Source organism: Dipodomys spectabilis, unplaced genomic scaffold (genome assembly GCF_019054845.1).
Source record: "Dipodomys spectabilis isolate Male_0828 unplaced genomic scaffold, ASM1905484v1 ptg000065l, whole genome shotgun sequence".
NCBI classification, from domain to species: Eukaryota; Metazoa; Chordata; class Mammalia; order Rodentia; family Heteromyidae; genus Dipodomys; species Dipodomys spectabilis.
In genome coordinates, this window is record NW_024870742.1 from 43,065 (window position 1) to 59,519 (window position 16,455).

The 16,455-nt window shown below is 40.8% G+C and overlaps 1 pseudogene; it reads left to right on the forward strand.

Moving 5' to 3' along the window:
- Window positions 1-1,669: 1,669 nt before the first annotated feature.
- On the forward strand, window positions 1,670-5,314 carry LOC122108735 (annotated as a pseudogene).
- Window positions 5,315-16,455: the final 11,141 nt, after the last annotated feature.

Here is a 16,455-nt window from a genome sequence, read left to right on the forward strand (position 1 = left end):
AATCTGCTATCAGTTTCTGTTGTATATTCTAGATATTTCTTATATGTACAATCCTACATGAGCTATGCTTTTGTGTCTGGTTTGAAATACTTAGTTTTATAATGTTTTTCAAGGTTGGTGCAGTCCATGTTACAGCATGTACAGAGTGTCATTTATTTCTTGTGGCACATTAATTTCCACACTATGAGATGCCATATTTTGTTTATTCATTCATCTATAAATGAACATTAGGAAGGTTTCTATCCAGTATTTATAAATAAGGCTATAATGAAAACTGGCATCCATGTAAGTTCTATTGTCCATTGTTTGTTTGTATCTTTACAAATAGAATTGTTGAGTCATATTGTAATTCTATGTTAGACTCTTGGAAGATTCACCAACCTGTTTTCTATGTGGTTGTAACATTCTACATTCTCATTAGCTTAGCTGTGCCAAAAGAGTTCAACTCCTCCTCTTTTCTCCTAGTCCTGGGGCTTGAACTCAGGGTCTGGGCACTCTTCCTGAGCTTCTTTTGCTCTACCACTTTAGCAACAGCATCAATTCCAGCTCTTTCAGTTTATGTGGTACTGAGGAATTGAACTCAGGGCTTCATGCATGCTAGGCAAGCACTCTACAACTAAGCCACATTCCTAGCCCATTTTCTGTATTTTTTTAAAAGTCACAATCATTGTAGAAGGCATGAAGCAGTATCTTCCTGTGATTTTGATGGCATTTTCCTAGCAACATTGGGGTTGCTTAGTGATGATTTATCTCTCTGCTTTGAAGAAATGTTTGTTCAAGTTCCACAACTATTTTAAAGTGAATTTCCTTTTGTGTTACTTGATTAAGGAGTTTTCATATATTCTCTGAGGTTAAAATCTATAATATATAGTTATTTTCTCACATTATTTAGGTTTTCTTTTAGCTTTCTTGGTAATGAAACTTGGCCTGTTTAAGAATAGTATCTAATTTTTTTCTTTGGATAAAAAGGGATAAAAAAGTTCTTAAAATAATAATAACAGCCATAATTAAAAATGCCATGGTTTTTTCTCTCAGAGGATCATTGTTCTTAGTGTATAATAGATTAATTAACCTCTTTTCTCGTGTGTGTAAATGAAAGCTGCTTTTAGTTAGGATCTCTAGAGTTCTTCAGAGGTTAAAAAATGATAAAATTTGAGAAAACTAAGTATTTATTTCACTTATAGAACAACTTTCTCTCCTCAACCTGAGTAATTATTTATACTATACTATTGGAGTTAGCTAATATTAATTAGAGGAAGGACTTTTGTATCAAAGGAAGGGATTGCATAAGTTGTGGGAATACAAGATGTATTGAGGAATACTTACAGGCTTCTGATATATTTTAGAAAAAAAATTAAATTTAAGAGTATCTTCATCAGGCTGGGAAGTTGGCTCAGGGGTAGAGTGCTTGCCTGGCATGCCTGAGGCCCTGTGTTCAATTCCTCAGCATCACATAAGCAAAAAGAAAAAAGCCGGAATTGGCTCTGTGGCTCAAGTGGTAGAATGCTAGCCTTGAGCTGAAGAGCTGAGGTACAGTGCCCAGGCCGAGTTCAGGCCCCACAACCAGACCCCCCCCCCAAAAAAAAGGAGTATCTTCATCATAGGATCTACAGAAGTTAAATGAGTCGTGAACAAAGTTGAAATTTGTCCAAACGCACAGAGTACAGAGATGAGACCAAAGTGGGTAAGTACTATCTGGATCTCCTCCCTGTGAAATATCCTCCACATATTAATGGGATAAATGGAACTTTTCCCAAGCACACACAATTCATACACTCAGGATAGAAGCGATTCCATTCAAGTATAGGCTTTGGAGGAATTTAACATTCAAAAATAATTTCAAGAGATTCTTGATTATAGTTGACAAAAAGGATTATATTGACCTTTCAATTGCAAAGCTTTATCCCTATTAGAAAATCTTCAAAAAATGATTTTGTGACTTTGGAGAAAATAATTAACTATAAAGCTTCATAAATTATATTAGGAAAATAAGTTCATAAAATGAAGAGTTGATGCGGAGTTATGAAAGACTTCATACTATTATTCAAAGTCTCTTGGAATCAAAATCTCTTCTCTGTAAGTTTTGAGAAAGTAGAAATGTATCTAGTATTAGAATCATGGATACCTAAAACATTGAGTCATCCCAAAATTCATTGTATCCCTGAAAAGTACATAGAGTTCTAGTATCTTAATGGCACTCTCATGTGGAACCCAACTATTTGTCTTGGCATTTAAAACTGGGCAAGTGTTTTCCAGGGAATGAACCTTTAAAATATTCTTTTCTAAATAAAACAAAGGAAAAAATCCTTCTTAAATAATTCTTTAAAAGGATTCATCAGCTGCAGAGATCTAACCTTATGGGTATCTGGGATGTGCAGGTACAGCAATGCCCTTGTGGAAAGGCTCTGGGAAAGTGGGGCCACACTGAGCTCCTGGCTAGAATATGCTGCCAACTACAGGCAGAGCCCTGTGCAGTCAGGTGACCTATTGAAGTCCTCATTTATTTATTTGTCATTGAAGGCAATTTTGAGATAGTGGTGCAGGCCCTGAAATCAGCAGGTATGGCTGCTCTGCAGATGCACTGCCCCTCATTCAGGGAAGACAGCTTGAGCCCTGGGTAGCTCCTGCAGGTGTTAAGCCTAGCCAGGACAGGTTAGCTGTGCAAGCTGGAAGTGGCCCACAATGTGCGGCTACATGCTGGCATGTGCAGCAGTTGTTAGCCCAGGTGGGATTCCCTCATCTGACTTCACTCATCCTCCCCATCAAGGTCTTTGACACACCCTTCACTTCTGTCCCAACTTCTAAGCATGAAGACTGCCTCCTTGGCTCCATCTCCTGAGAGCTCAGTCACATGACTTACCTGATAGAGCTGAGTGTGGCCCTCTCCATGCTGACAGGGAAGATCCAGATTCTCAGAGTCTCAGAGACTGAAAGGAAGAGGGATGGGTCAAGCACTCTGGTCCTTGGCTTCACAGGCTGTAGGGGCACTGAGTGATAGGTAGAAGAACAGCTTATTCACAAAGCCCCAAGCTCAATGCTCTCTGGAGCTGCACATAAGAGAGCACAAAAGAGAAATAAAGAAGTTAGAGGACCAGGAGTGATCCAGAATAGTGAGGGACCTCAGGGGAATGCTTCTAGTTAGAAAGAGACAATGTGTAAGGTAGACATCAAAACCAGGCTTGCAATCCCAACACTCAGAAGCCTGAGGAAGAAGGAAAGTGAGTTCAAGTCCAGCCTGGATAACATAGGGAGACTGCCTCAAAAAACAAGGTCTGGGGGTTGAAGGTGTAGCTCAAATATTAGAGTACCAGCCAGTGAGCAAAAGCATCAGATACTGAGTTTGAATGGTGTCTTGGTCTTCAAAATAAGTAAAGAAAGAGAGAAAGAGACAGACAAAGAGAGAGAGAGAGAGACAGAGAGACAGAGGAAGAAAGAAAGAAAGAAAGAAAGAAAGAAAGAAAGAAAGAAAGAAAGAAAGAAAGAAAGAAAGAAAGAAAGAAAGAAAGAAAGAAAGAAAGAAAGAAAGAAAGAAAGAAAGAAAGAAAGAAAGAAAGAAAGAAAGATAAGGGCTAAAATGTGCCTTGATGCTACGTGTTTGACTAGCACATGAAAAACCCTGGCTGTAATTCCTAGCATAGATAGGAGGAAGAGTGGGGGAAAGCAAGAAGAGCAGGACAGAGAGGGAAAGCGGGAGGGGGAAGGGAGAGGGAGAGGTCTCTGTGAAAAGAACATGCTAACTAATGGGTCTAGAATGTTGCTTTATAAGGCATAGCTAACTATAGTGACTCCTGTAGTTGTCTATTGTGGTGCAAAAAAAGTTCCCAACACTGTGTGACTGGCATTATCTCAGGTCAGGTATAGAAATCTGGCTCAGCTGGGTGACATGAGGTTGTTGTCAGCTGACTGTGGGACTGCAGTATCACCCTGGCCTTCCTGAGCAGATATTAACCCAAGATCATTCATGGGAATTGGGGGAATGCCTGGCCTCCAACACAAGCAGGATTCTCATAAGGCCTTAACTAATAGTTTCACCCATTTGCAGCTATGATATCAAGAGGGGCATGCACAAACAGACAGTGAGGGACTCAGTCAGAGACAGGGTCCAGCTGCCCCTTTGCTGGTGCTTGCTGCCAACACTATCTAAATCAGAATTATTGGATTGTGGATATGGTGCCTCAGTTGGGGATGTCTGGCTTTCCCTTCCTGGCTCTACAGTAATGGATTCTTCTATTGTTAGAATAATGGCTCTTTTTTCTTACTAATGCCTCATTTCCCCTGTAGCAAGCTCTCAGAGTGGATGTTTTCTCCAAGATCATGTACATAACTCCTTTCATATGAAAATGGTTGTTGATAAAATCTGCCATTTAGGTGAGATGAAGACAAAGGTTTCATTGGTTCAGGTTAATTCTGAACCACACAGCAAGCCCAGCAGCTGTAGACTGTGTAAAAGCAAGGGAGCCAGGCTGCATCCCAGTGAACCATATTTATGGACACAGACATTTGCATTTCATGTAGCACCATGTGTCAAAACTATTTTCACAGACTCCATGCAGTCAGGTAAGAACAAGACTTGCCCTGCAAGTCTTTGTTCTCTGTGACAGACAAGCAGATGGATTGCTCACATCCATTGTTGCTCACATGGAACTCCTCTGATTTGTGCTGATTACTCCATGTTCTACAGCCCCTTCAGAACATGATTGAGAATGCTGGACCTGGCCAATTGTGCTCTGAACCATGTGGACATGAACTTCTTGGCAGACTGTATCCATGCTGCCCAGCTGGATGTGTTGCACCTCAGTAGACACAATCTGCTTCATTTATATCCCTCTACTTTCCTCAAGTTGCGGTAACAGGTTGTCCAGATAGTGCGGGTGTGGACCCCAGTGGAGTGTGCTATTACCCATAGCTATGTGGTCATGATGATCCTGGGCCTGTGATCCTGCCACTATCTCTAGGAGCTCAAGTTCCTTGCTAACCTGCTGTCAGCCTGCACCCTCAACTGCCTCTTCTCTGCACTGTGTAAACTCCCTGAACTTCATTACATGGAGTTCCTGGTGCCTAAGGAATGTTACCTGGAGAGTACCAGGATGAGCTGGCATGTCCACATATGATCAGTAGAAATATGCTTGATTGCAGAAGAGCTGCATGCCGTGCTACTATGGGCCAAGCAGGAAGACATCCCCACCTCCCACCACTCTTCAGGAGTTTTCACCCAATAGTTAATGAGACCAGCAATGAGCTTTGTGCTTTCTTTCTTCAAGCTTTCAAAACTGCTTTAGAAAACTTTCCCAGAACACTAAAACAAGTAGAGTAGGCCCTTGAATTGTGCTAAGGAAATGTCTTGCATTTCAACCAGCCCTGTTGCCCAGAGATCAATCCCTATATCAGATCCTAAGCCTGAGATGTAAGCAACTGTAGTTTCAATGAAAAACCTTTGTTAGAGAAAGCTGTAGATACACATGACAGACAATGTAGGAAGAAAACATGCCTTCTAAATGTGACATCGGAGGCCCTGGGGTTCAAGTCTTTTTCCTTTATTGTGCCAGTCCTGGGGCTTGAACTCAGGGCCTTTGCACTGCCCTTGAACTTATTTTACTCAAGGGTAGTACTGTACCACTTGAGCCACAGCACCACTTCTGGTGTTTTCTGCTTATGTGTTGCTGAGGAATCGAACCCATGAATTCATGCATGCTAGGGAAGCATTCTATCACTGAGACATATTCCCAGCCTCCTGGGATTCAATTATAGGACTAGGTGAAGCTGTTTTAGCAGAGGTCCAGGCATTGTGGTAGAGTGTTCAATTGGACCTAGGGCAGCATGTATTGGAAGCAGTAACAGGGAAAAATCAGATCACTTGTCACAGAATACAAATAAAAGGTAATGGGTACATTTCTTATCAAGCATTGTTGCCTCCCACTTTGTTTCCTCTTACCATCCCTAATAAGAAATGTACTCATTACCTTGCTCATGTACTCATGTAATTGTAACTTCTCTGTAAGGTATTTTCACAAATGTGTGTGTGTGTGTGTGTGTGTGTGTGTGTGTATGAATACAAATAAAAGAGATCTCATAGAAAAACAAACAAGAGAAAAAGACTGAAAATGAAAAGTAAAATGGAAAGGGAACCCGACTTTTGGGCCTAGCAGAAACTCAGCAGATCTGGTAGGAATTGTTCTGCATGGTGTGGCAATATTTCCTGGAGAATGTTTGCAGGGAATAGAAGCAGGGCTGGTTTTTGGTTGTTACCAGTGGCTTTGTGCTTGTTTTGCTCTGCATCCAGCTCAGTGAAAGCCTGAATTGAGGGTGAGTGAAAGATTGACTCCTGCCTAATTCCCCCAGCTCAAGTAAGACACCAGGTATAAGAAAACAGGCGTGGCCACATGCCTGTCAGCAGGCAGGTTCCAATCAGTGCCTGGCCAAGGATATAACACTTGGTCCCCAGGGGACAATAGCCCTTCATCCAGTGTAGAACATTCAACTTGTGGGCCTGGTCAAGGACGTCTCCTTGTGGCCTAAGAGAGCATAAGCCACTTTTCATTTTCTGCTTCCTTGTGAAAACAAGCCCTATATAAGTCCAGCCAAAATATAGTCCCTCGAACAACCTCCAAACCTGAAAGGTCTGTGCACCTTGCTGGCAATAAACAGTCCTCACCTGTTGATCATCGAGTCTGGCCTATTCCTTTTCTGTTTTCCTCCATTTTCCTAACCGTGAGAATGCTGAAATAGGTATGTGGGTTCAGGAGACAATCATTCCCAGGTTGCCAATGGATGTTCATGGCTACTTCTAGATTTTAGGTCTGCTCCTACTCTATTCTTACTTTGAGGTTACCTGAGATATCCTTAAAACAAATTCCCCTCATTAGTGTCTAAGACAACTTAATCACTGTTATTTCAATTCTTACAGGGTCTGAGAATGAGTCCATCAAAGCGGGCTTAGAGATTAAAGAATTTTGTTAGGTGCTACAGAAGTTGTCCTGCCAGGGACACAGTGTAGACTTGGGAGCTAACACTATGACCCTAAACATGGACACAGCCTAGGCTAATGAAGGCAAAAAACACAAGCTGGTACAAGCTGCAAAGTTCTATTAATATGATAACATCAACTTTTTTTTTTCAAACAAGGGACTTTTACAATAGCAGTTTCCTGTTATTTCATTCCTCAGTTTCAAGCAAAAGATTATTGCATTCCTCAGTTCCCCATAAGAGGTTAATATCCTGACTGAGTGTCCTTGCTTGGTCTTGGGGTCTTTTATCCTAAGGGATCCTTACATTCCCCCTTCTTTTTGTAACTGAGTCAAATTCTTGACTCTTCTTCCTGACTCAGGAGGCTTTACTGGGCCTGAAGGGCCATTAGCTTGACAGTCCCAATTATTTTTTCTATAAGTGATATCAAAGAGTTAACCACACAGGAACCAGTAATAACAAGTAGAAGAAATAGTATAATTGCTGGTGGCTAAGGATACTAGCCACCAGGCCAAAAGGCTTTGAACTCATACTAGATCTAGTTTAGCAGATGGGTGCTGGTGGAGTCCTTCACACAGTTTATCTAGAACCTTTATGTTTTCTTCTCCAGCCGTGATTCATTTACACAGTATCAGCACTCTTCCCTTAGAAAAACATAGGTTGCCTCTTTGGAAGCTGTGAGAAGGTCTAGTGCCCTATAATTCTGCAAGGCCACCCCCGCTAGAGAGTTCAGTTGTCTTTGTATGCATGCCAGAGACACTGAAGAGGCATGAGTATCCTCATCGACCCTCTCCTCAAATTCCTGAGCTAGTTTTAAACTATGTATTACAGCACCTCCAGAAAAAGCTGCTCCTCCAACAGAGGTAACCAGACTCACCCCTAACAGTATAGGAATAAAATCTGTCCTGTTGGTTAAGAGGTGGGATAACAATCTCTGAAAATTTTCACTTTTGGTACAAAGATTTAATTGGGGAACTGCTGTTATCAAAATCCAAGAGTCCAAGGTTGGATTAATGTATGACCATAGGCTTCCATTGCACCAGAACATAGTAGGAGAAGGGGTGTGACATCAAGATGCCTGAAGCATTTTGTCATATTCCGCAAGTTGAGTTGGTTGGTAAAATTAAATTGCTACAATCAGGGACATTACAATAGCAGAAGTAAGAAAACTGTCCCCTTGTCTCTTTGATTCTAAACTGCCAGTGGTAGTTAACAGCATTTAGAGCACAGAAGCATAAATCAAAAATTATGATGAGATAAGTCTTAGCTTGAGAGGCTTCTCAGTGTCCTTATACACCATCCATTTGTCTCTTCTGGTAGCCGGGCCACCTTAAGTGGTGAAGCGTGGATCCAGGACCAGATTTCATTCACCTTGACAGTGGTTGGAGCTGTTAGGATAGCAGTATAAGGTCCTTTCCACTGAGGAGAGATAGTTTGTTTTTGATGTCATATGACCCACACAGTGTCTCATGGTCAGTAATTATGGCCAACTACAGGGGCTGCCTGCAGGAGTGCCTGAAATTGGGAATGGAGTTCCTGTTGAACAGTCTGCAGTGCCTGTAAAGACTGGAGCAGTCATCTATGTCAACATTGCAGTTTTTAAGCGAGGACACAAGAAGGATGATGGTCTGCCAAACATCATTTCACAGGGCATAAACCCTTTGGAATAGAGAATGCAATGGGAGCGCAAAAGGGCAAAGGGAAGGAGTCATTCAGTACTGGTAAATTTAAGAGAATCCCCTCTCACAATGAGTCTACCTGGCTGCTCTAATTAGCTAAACCAGCATCTAGATTGAAGTGAGCATATCCTTCCTCCCTACCATACAGATAAACATAAAAAATAGTTCCACATCAGTTCACCCATCCTGACTCTATGTATATGAAAGCTAGCTTAATTTCATACCAACTTACTCATAAGCTTCATTTTTAAGACATACTCCTACCATTTATTACATACTTAAACTTTCTGGGGTTTGTCTTCTTCCCCTTTTCACTGTGACAAACATTTTTAGACAATCCTTATTTTTATATCCTTTTTTTTTTTAATGCAGAGGAGATTTTTTTTTTCAATTCCTTTCTAAGGCTTTATTTACTACACTCTTTCTTTCCCTGAGTTTCTTTGTGGCTTTTGGGCCCATTTTGTTTCTTTGGCTTGAGGAACCAGATTACCAGAACTGCCTCAAGGCATCCCTTGGGTGGAGAATTTTGTTAGATTTTTATTTCCAATAGCTGGGGTGAGTTTCATTCCTCTTACTACCTCCATTGATAAAGATCTCTCCTTTATAGCCATTGTTGGAAGCTGCCTTTTACCACACCCGAACCAAGCAAGGCTTTGATTGTAGAGTGGATTTCTAGTTTCCTAATCCTTGAAGTGCCTGAGGCAAGCCAGTGATATCATCCTTGCCCTCAATATCTACTGTGGGAATAGAGAAGAGTTAGTGGATATCACTGAAATAATATGCCACAGACTCAGTTTCAGCAGATCCAAAGCAGCTTTCCACTGGGAAGCAGTCAGAGGTGATGGAGTCAGGCAGGAGTCCAGTTCACTGTCACTATGGTCAACATGGTCAGGATGACAACATAGATTTCCATCCATATGAATATCAGGCCGTCATTGAACTTTATCCAGAAGGGTGGGTAGAAGCAGCAGCAGGGTCCCTCACCGGCTCAAAAGGATTATCACACATTTTTCTGGGCTGCAAATTTCTACTAAGACTGGTTAAAGATATGTGGCATAGGTTGATAGGCGTGTGTCCAGCTGGTTTTTAAGGCAACATTTGAGGCAGTGGCCCAGGACAATTGACCAGGGTGACAACTTTTATTAATTAGATAGTTTTTTTAATAAGGCTTGTAACCATTTCCAAAATGTGCAGTCTCCACGCTTATACAATGTTAGCACTATGTCCCATGCCTCTTCCTTTTCAGGTAAGGAAAAAATTATTTCCAACCCCTTTTTGTGGCTATCAGTACTTTAATACAAGAACACATACACAAAGACATTAGAGAGGGATATGATACAATTCAAACAACATCTGGAGCTTGATAATATTGTGCAAATGTGAATGTCTTAGAATCAGTAAATGAGAGTGGTTATATAAGATGTTAATAGTATGTTCATTGTAAAAAAGCAGTGAAGAAGTATGTGGGAACTCTCACTACTCTTTGCAACTCTTTTTTGAGTTTAAAATAATTTCAAAACAAGAAGGCTTTCAAGACAAGATATGGCTTAAGTATATCCATCCCATTTTTTTGGTTTTGTTTTTGAGAAAAGTGTTAAATCTTTGAAGAAGAAGCATTCACCCAAAGTGAGACAAAACATTCAAATCCAACTATGACTCCCTAACCTGTGGCATATATCTCTGAATTTTTTATTTCCCTATAACTTCTCAAAGTTCAAGATAGTTCTCAATTTGACACTTCGAGATTTGACTCATGGAGGTAGTTGGCACCAAAGGTGAGCATGTAAGAAGCAACATTAGCCAGGCACCAGTGGTTCACACCTGTAAACCTAGCTACTGAGGAGGCTGATCTGAGGATCACAATTCAAAACCAGCATGGGCAGGAAACTCCCTGTGATTCTTTTTTATTTTGGGGTGGGGGTCGTGTCGTGGGGCCTGAATTCTGGGCCTGGGTGCTGTCCCTCAGATCTTCAGCTCAAGGCTAGCACTCTACCACTTGAGCCACAGCGCCACTTCTGGATTTTTTTCTGCTTATGTGGTGCTGAAGAATCAAACCCAGGGCCTCAAGCATGCAAGGACAGCTCTCTACCACTGAGCCACCTTCCCAGCCCTCCCTTCGATTCTTATCTCCAAATAATCACCAGAAAACCAAATAGAGTTCTCGCCCTCAGCTGAAGAGCACAGGGACAGCGCCAATCCCAAAGTTCAAGCCTTACTACCACCAAAAAAAGAGAGAAACAACATTAAAGCTGTTTGTTTTTTGGGCTTTGTGTATAAGCTACACATTCCTCAATTGTGAAATCAACAGTTTTGCATAATCTCCACTTATTTATGATGCATTCGGCTTTGCAGCAATAAATAAGCCCCATGATGAAAGTACCTCATTCTGTTCACAGCTTTGTACCCAGTATTCAGGACAACACTTGATATTCACTGAAAAGAAAAGAGGCTATTATAATAAGAGATAATGCCTCGATAAAAGACATAAGGTCTGGGGATATCAACTTTCCACCACCCCCCTACCTCGAGAGCCCTCAAACAAGCCCAGATGAGCTGGTTTCTAAGATGATGTCCAGGTCCAATAGGCACTTTGGGCAGGTGACCTCTCTCCTGGGGACAAAGCAGCCAAAGTTTTGCGAAACTATTGCTGGAAACTTATTTTGGAACTCTTGGGGCAAAAGAACACTGAGAATTGCTTTGATGTGCTGATGTTTTCATCATTTTCTTGGTACTTCAAAGACATAATAGTGGAGAAGCCAGCAGCAACAGCTAGCTCTGCTCAAAGCTTCAGGGTAATCCGTTTGTATGACACTTCTAGCTCCACTAGGATTAAGGTGCACTCCCATCCATAGATGGTGAATTTGCCAACACAATGCTACAAATGACCAGACTTCGTTTCTTTAGACAGCCTAAGAAGTTTGTGTGTAAGTAATAGGTTGCTACCTCTTACTGTCCCCTCCAATGTCCCTGGAAACATCAGCTTTTGATGTCACATTGGCAATATAGGAATTGTCTACATGACCAAGGGTGGAGCCACAAAGAGGGCACTCCAGCCCAGGAATGCTAGCTAGTGAATTGAGAGGCCTCATGGAGGGAAGACCATATTCCAAGCAATTTCCAATCTATGACTCTTTCTCTAAGCTCTTTAGGGAGGTCTTCCATTTCACTGTTGTCTTTTTCATTCATTCCATATTAGCTGCAGCTCTGAGTGCCCAGTCAAAATCCTGGCAGATGGGATTGGGCAGAAACCTGAGTTATTGCCCAAAGAGGTATTATGTCTCATTCTCCCTGGAGACAGAATGCATCTTCCAAGAAAGCTTGCTCAGCCTCTTGGAGAGGAGCACACATGAGCTGAATCCTGACAACAGGAGGAAGAAAACTTCAGAGGAGGTTTCAGGAGCCAGGGGGCAGAAAAGTCTTTTTTGTTTGTTTGTTTTATTATTAATAAGTTTTATTGTTAAAATATTGTACAGAGGGGTTACAATTACATGAGCAAGGTAATGAGTACATTTCTTATTAAGCATTGGTGCCTCCTTTTTTTCCCCTTACCATCCCTACCAGCCCAACCCCCCCCACCCCCCCGCTGAAAAGTCTTTACGTTACAAGGGACAGTCACTTCCATAGGAAGTGTCTAAAGACTAGAAGTACCCGTGGACAGTGTCAGCTGGCAAAGGCAGACTCAACCATCAGTTGATTTCATTCAGGCATAACATCCCAGTACTTGTAATATTCAGTTGTTGAAACTCAGGGGTTTGAGGACAACACAGGACTTACATCCAAGTTCACTGTAGAAAAAGCAACTGAAATGTGCTCTTTCCTAAGGTTGTAAACAAGTAGCATTATTCAAACACCAAACAATAAAACCAGATTACATTAAGTCAGGAAGCAGGTGCAGGTAGTTCTCTTTTTTTATTTCTTTTCTTTTAAAATTTATGTGTTGTCATGCATATTTGTGTACATGCACAACAGACCTGGGCCTGTACATGGTCCCTGAACTTTATTACTTAATGCTAGCGTGTTCTGTCACTTGAACCACTGCTCAACTCCTAGTAGTTAATTGAAGGTAAGGTTCTCGTGGGCTTCACTCTTACTAAGCTGACTTTGACCCACGATCCTCAGATCTCAGACTCCTTAGTTGCTAGGAATACAGGCTTGAGCTATTGGAATCCAGAGGTTCTTTAACTGCCAGGAATGGGATTGATAGATGACTAGTTCCAAGGTAATGATGAGATTATGCATGTCTGGGTAGAATGTGAGAAAAGGGAGAAAGGATGTAAAAAGATTGGAGCTAGAACATGGCAGGGAGATGCCTCATGTGGTGAAGGCTTCGGTAGGGTCTAGTGGGATGAAATCACAGGCTTTGAGACTGTCAGTTTTGGCTACTTCCATCTTGAAACCATGGACAGAATGGGTAAGCTTTCTATGGCTAGAAACCCTTTGGGTGATGACACAAACCATAGGAGATGTATGAAGATAAGAAGTCACCCAGGGGTGGCTCACACTTGTAATCCTAGCTACTTGGAAGGATGAGATCTGAGGATTGTGTTTCAAAGCCACCCTGGGCAGGAAAGTTCATTGCCTCTTATATTTAATTAACCAGCAAAAAATTGGAAGCAGAAGTGTGGCTAAAATGAGAGGCTGACAACCTTGAACAAAAACAGCTAAGGAAGAGCATGAGGCTTTCAGTTCAAACTCCAGTACTGGTACACAAAATAGAGCATAGATAGACAGACAGAGAGATTAGATAGATAGATAGATAGATTAGATAGATAGATAGATAGATAGATAGATAGATAGATAGATAGATAGATAGATAGATAGATAGATAGATAGATAGATAGATAGATAGATAGTTGGATGGATGGATGGATGGATGGATGGATGGATGGATGGATGGATGGATGGATGGATGGATGGATGGATGGATAGATAGATAGATAGATAGATAGATAGATAGATAGATAGATAGATAGATAGATAGATAGATAGATAGATAGATAGATAGATAGATAGATAGATAGATAGATAATGGACTAATGGACTTCAGGTACTGTAAGGAATATCCTATCTCAAGTTGGGAGACATGGACTGGAGATTGGGGTGGTTAGTCTTCAGTGTGCAACCATAAAGCTTCCCTATCTGATAGAAACCTGGTGGGAAGACAAAGCCATGCCAGTGTGTCAGGGTGATGTCAGGACCAGCTCTAAAGCAAGAAGGCTATCAGAATCTGTGTTCTGCCTACGAAGAAGAGAACTCATTGTTCTAGAAAGTGAGGGAATTGATACCTAAATTACCCATCTTGAATAGAAATGGAAGTGGAGTTGTTTTTACGATAACTTAATATTCTGTCTAAGAGCTATTTCTGTACATACTACCTCCTAAATAAAAGCAGGTTTATTGACAAAAATACCAGTTATGTATGATTATACATTTCAATAAAACAATTGTAGTACTTAATACTTTAGGGAATATATGTTCTGAATATAATGTTCTGAAAATGTTGTTATTCCCTATTTTTACCTGATACATAGTGTACTATGTGCTACCACATGATGTTCAGATGCATGTATAACATGGCATATTTTTTAAATCAGAGTAATTCTAGTGTGAGTTAGTGCAAAGTAGTCAATCAGAACATGTAGTCTATAGAACTGGCAGATGGCATGATCAGCTGCAAAAAGTTAGCTGACATGGATATGGGGGAAGAGGGCTACAGAAGAATAAAGAGTATGCTCAAAATGTTGAGTACATAAGGATGGGGCAATAAATCTTTGAAGTCATAACATTACAAGAAACAGAAAGGATAGCCACCAATTGGAAAGCCATCTTCAAGGACTACAATTCTCCCTATTTAACCCAAGACCAATCTCTGTAATGAGGAAGATGGCCAAGATGGGTGACCTGGGCCGAATTGCCCTTTTCTCTGTGGTGTGTCTATAATATGTTCTCTTTGTCATTTTTCTCGTCTACTAAACCCTTCGATCATCTTTACATATGTTTTCTTCTTACCTAATTCTCCTTATGCTGGATGCAAGGACCCAGGTTGGATAGCTGTCTTATAATTTGTGGTAACATGTAATGGATTCCATTAAGTATGTTTTATTCTGATTTAGGCTCAATGAATGGACACAATTCTATCTGTCTGTCTGATCTGTTCAAATACATCATTTATAGTGAACACAATAAAAATTCTGTCTTCAAGCCTTAAATATTTGTCATTACCTATCTGTCACCCTTGTATGTGAAGGTACACCTGAACGTCTTCTTCCTAAGTGCACTTTATACAAACATTTGGGACTACATAATTTCTTGAGCATGGTTCTGGTTGGATGAAGACAGCTATTTGTGTTTAGAAAGTATTTCAATATGTTGCTTAGGTGAGTCCTGAACTTGAACTCTAACTCAAGCTCACTTGAACTTCTGGCTTTAGGTTCCAGAATAGCTAGAACTATAGACATATGAGACAAGCAGAAATGGTCAGATAAGTTGATGCTAGGCGAAATGAACCCCAAGATAACTCTATTATTTTTAACACTTTGTTTTTGTTTTGCTTCCTGTGTCAAGAATACCTTTTCCTTTCAATATGCATGCAGTATTTTAAGAATTGCTTTCCAGTTAGTTGAATACATTCAGTAATAATTTTATCACCTAGGTTATTTTTCCAGACCTTGCCTAGGAAGGATATATGGTGCTGAGGCATGCTTGCCCAGAATATATTCCTCTCTCTGTGACTTTCTTTGAGGAATATTCAGATGGGTCAAAGATGAGGCATATTTCATTACTTAATGTATTTTGTCAAGCTGTCCACAAAACACTTAATTAATTTGCTCTCCCAACAATAGATTCTAATTTCTTGCTTTCTCTGCAAATCTCACAGTATTAAAAAAAACAAAAAAGAAAAAATTTCTGCCAGGTGCTGGTGGCCCACGACTGTTACTCAGGAGGCTGAAATCTGAGAATTGTGGTTCAAATCCAGCCCAGGCAGGAAAGTCTGTGAGACTCTTATCTCCAATTAACCACCATAAAACTGAAAGTGGAAATTTGGCTCAATGTGGTAGAGCTCTAGTCTTGAGCAAAAAAGCCCAGGGACAGTACCTGGACCCTAAGTTCAAACTCTATGATCAACAACAACAACAATTCTAATAGACACAGAGAACTCTTCTGATATTTGCTAAAAGCATATTTCTTTGTCCCCTAGCTTATACCTCAGAAAGTGAGACAACTGAGAATTAAGGAATTTAAAATTAAAAGAGAACTCAACCTCATAGGATTTCTATCTTGCCACATTAGCAACACTGCTCCACCAGAGCCTTGCGTTACAAGAGAGATAGTATATACAAAGAAACTTGTGTGAAATAAGGAAGGCAGAAGGAGGCTGTCCTCTGCTGCCCTACCAGCATCCCAGGACTTGACTCCTGGTAAGCAGAGACACATCAGTGTGGAAGACAGATGACTTCGAGTATTTTTATTCTCTAGATAGAACTGGAGTATAGGGAAGTGGGCACTGAGCATGTAGCTAGTTAGCTGGCAGGCAGGAAAAGAGAATTTTCTTATTTCAAGGTCAGAAAAGACAAATGAAGTGTAGGTTCACAGCTGGAGTCATAGATCCAAGTGCCAGCATTGCTGCTTACCAAGGAACTCAGGCTCATATCTCTGAGCCTCAGTTTATTTATAGAGTGTTGAGTACAGTGTACTGTATCATCCTTGGCATTTGGGTGAACTGTAAAGGGAAACATGCAGGTAGGCAGAATCCAGGAGGCACATCAACTCAGTGAATGATTTTATTTCACAAATCAAGTGAGGCTTAAATTGA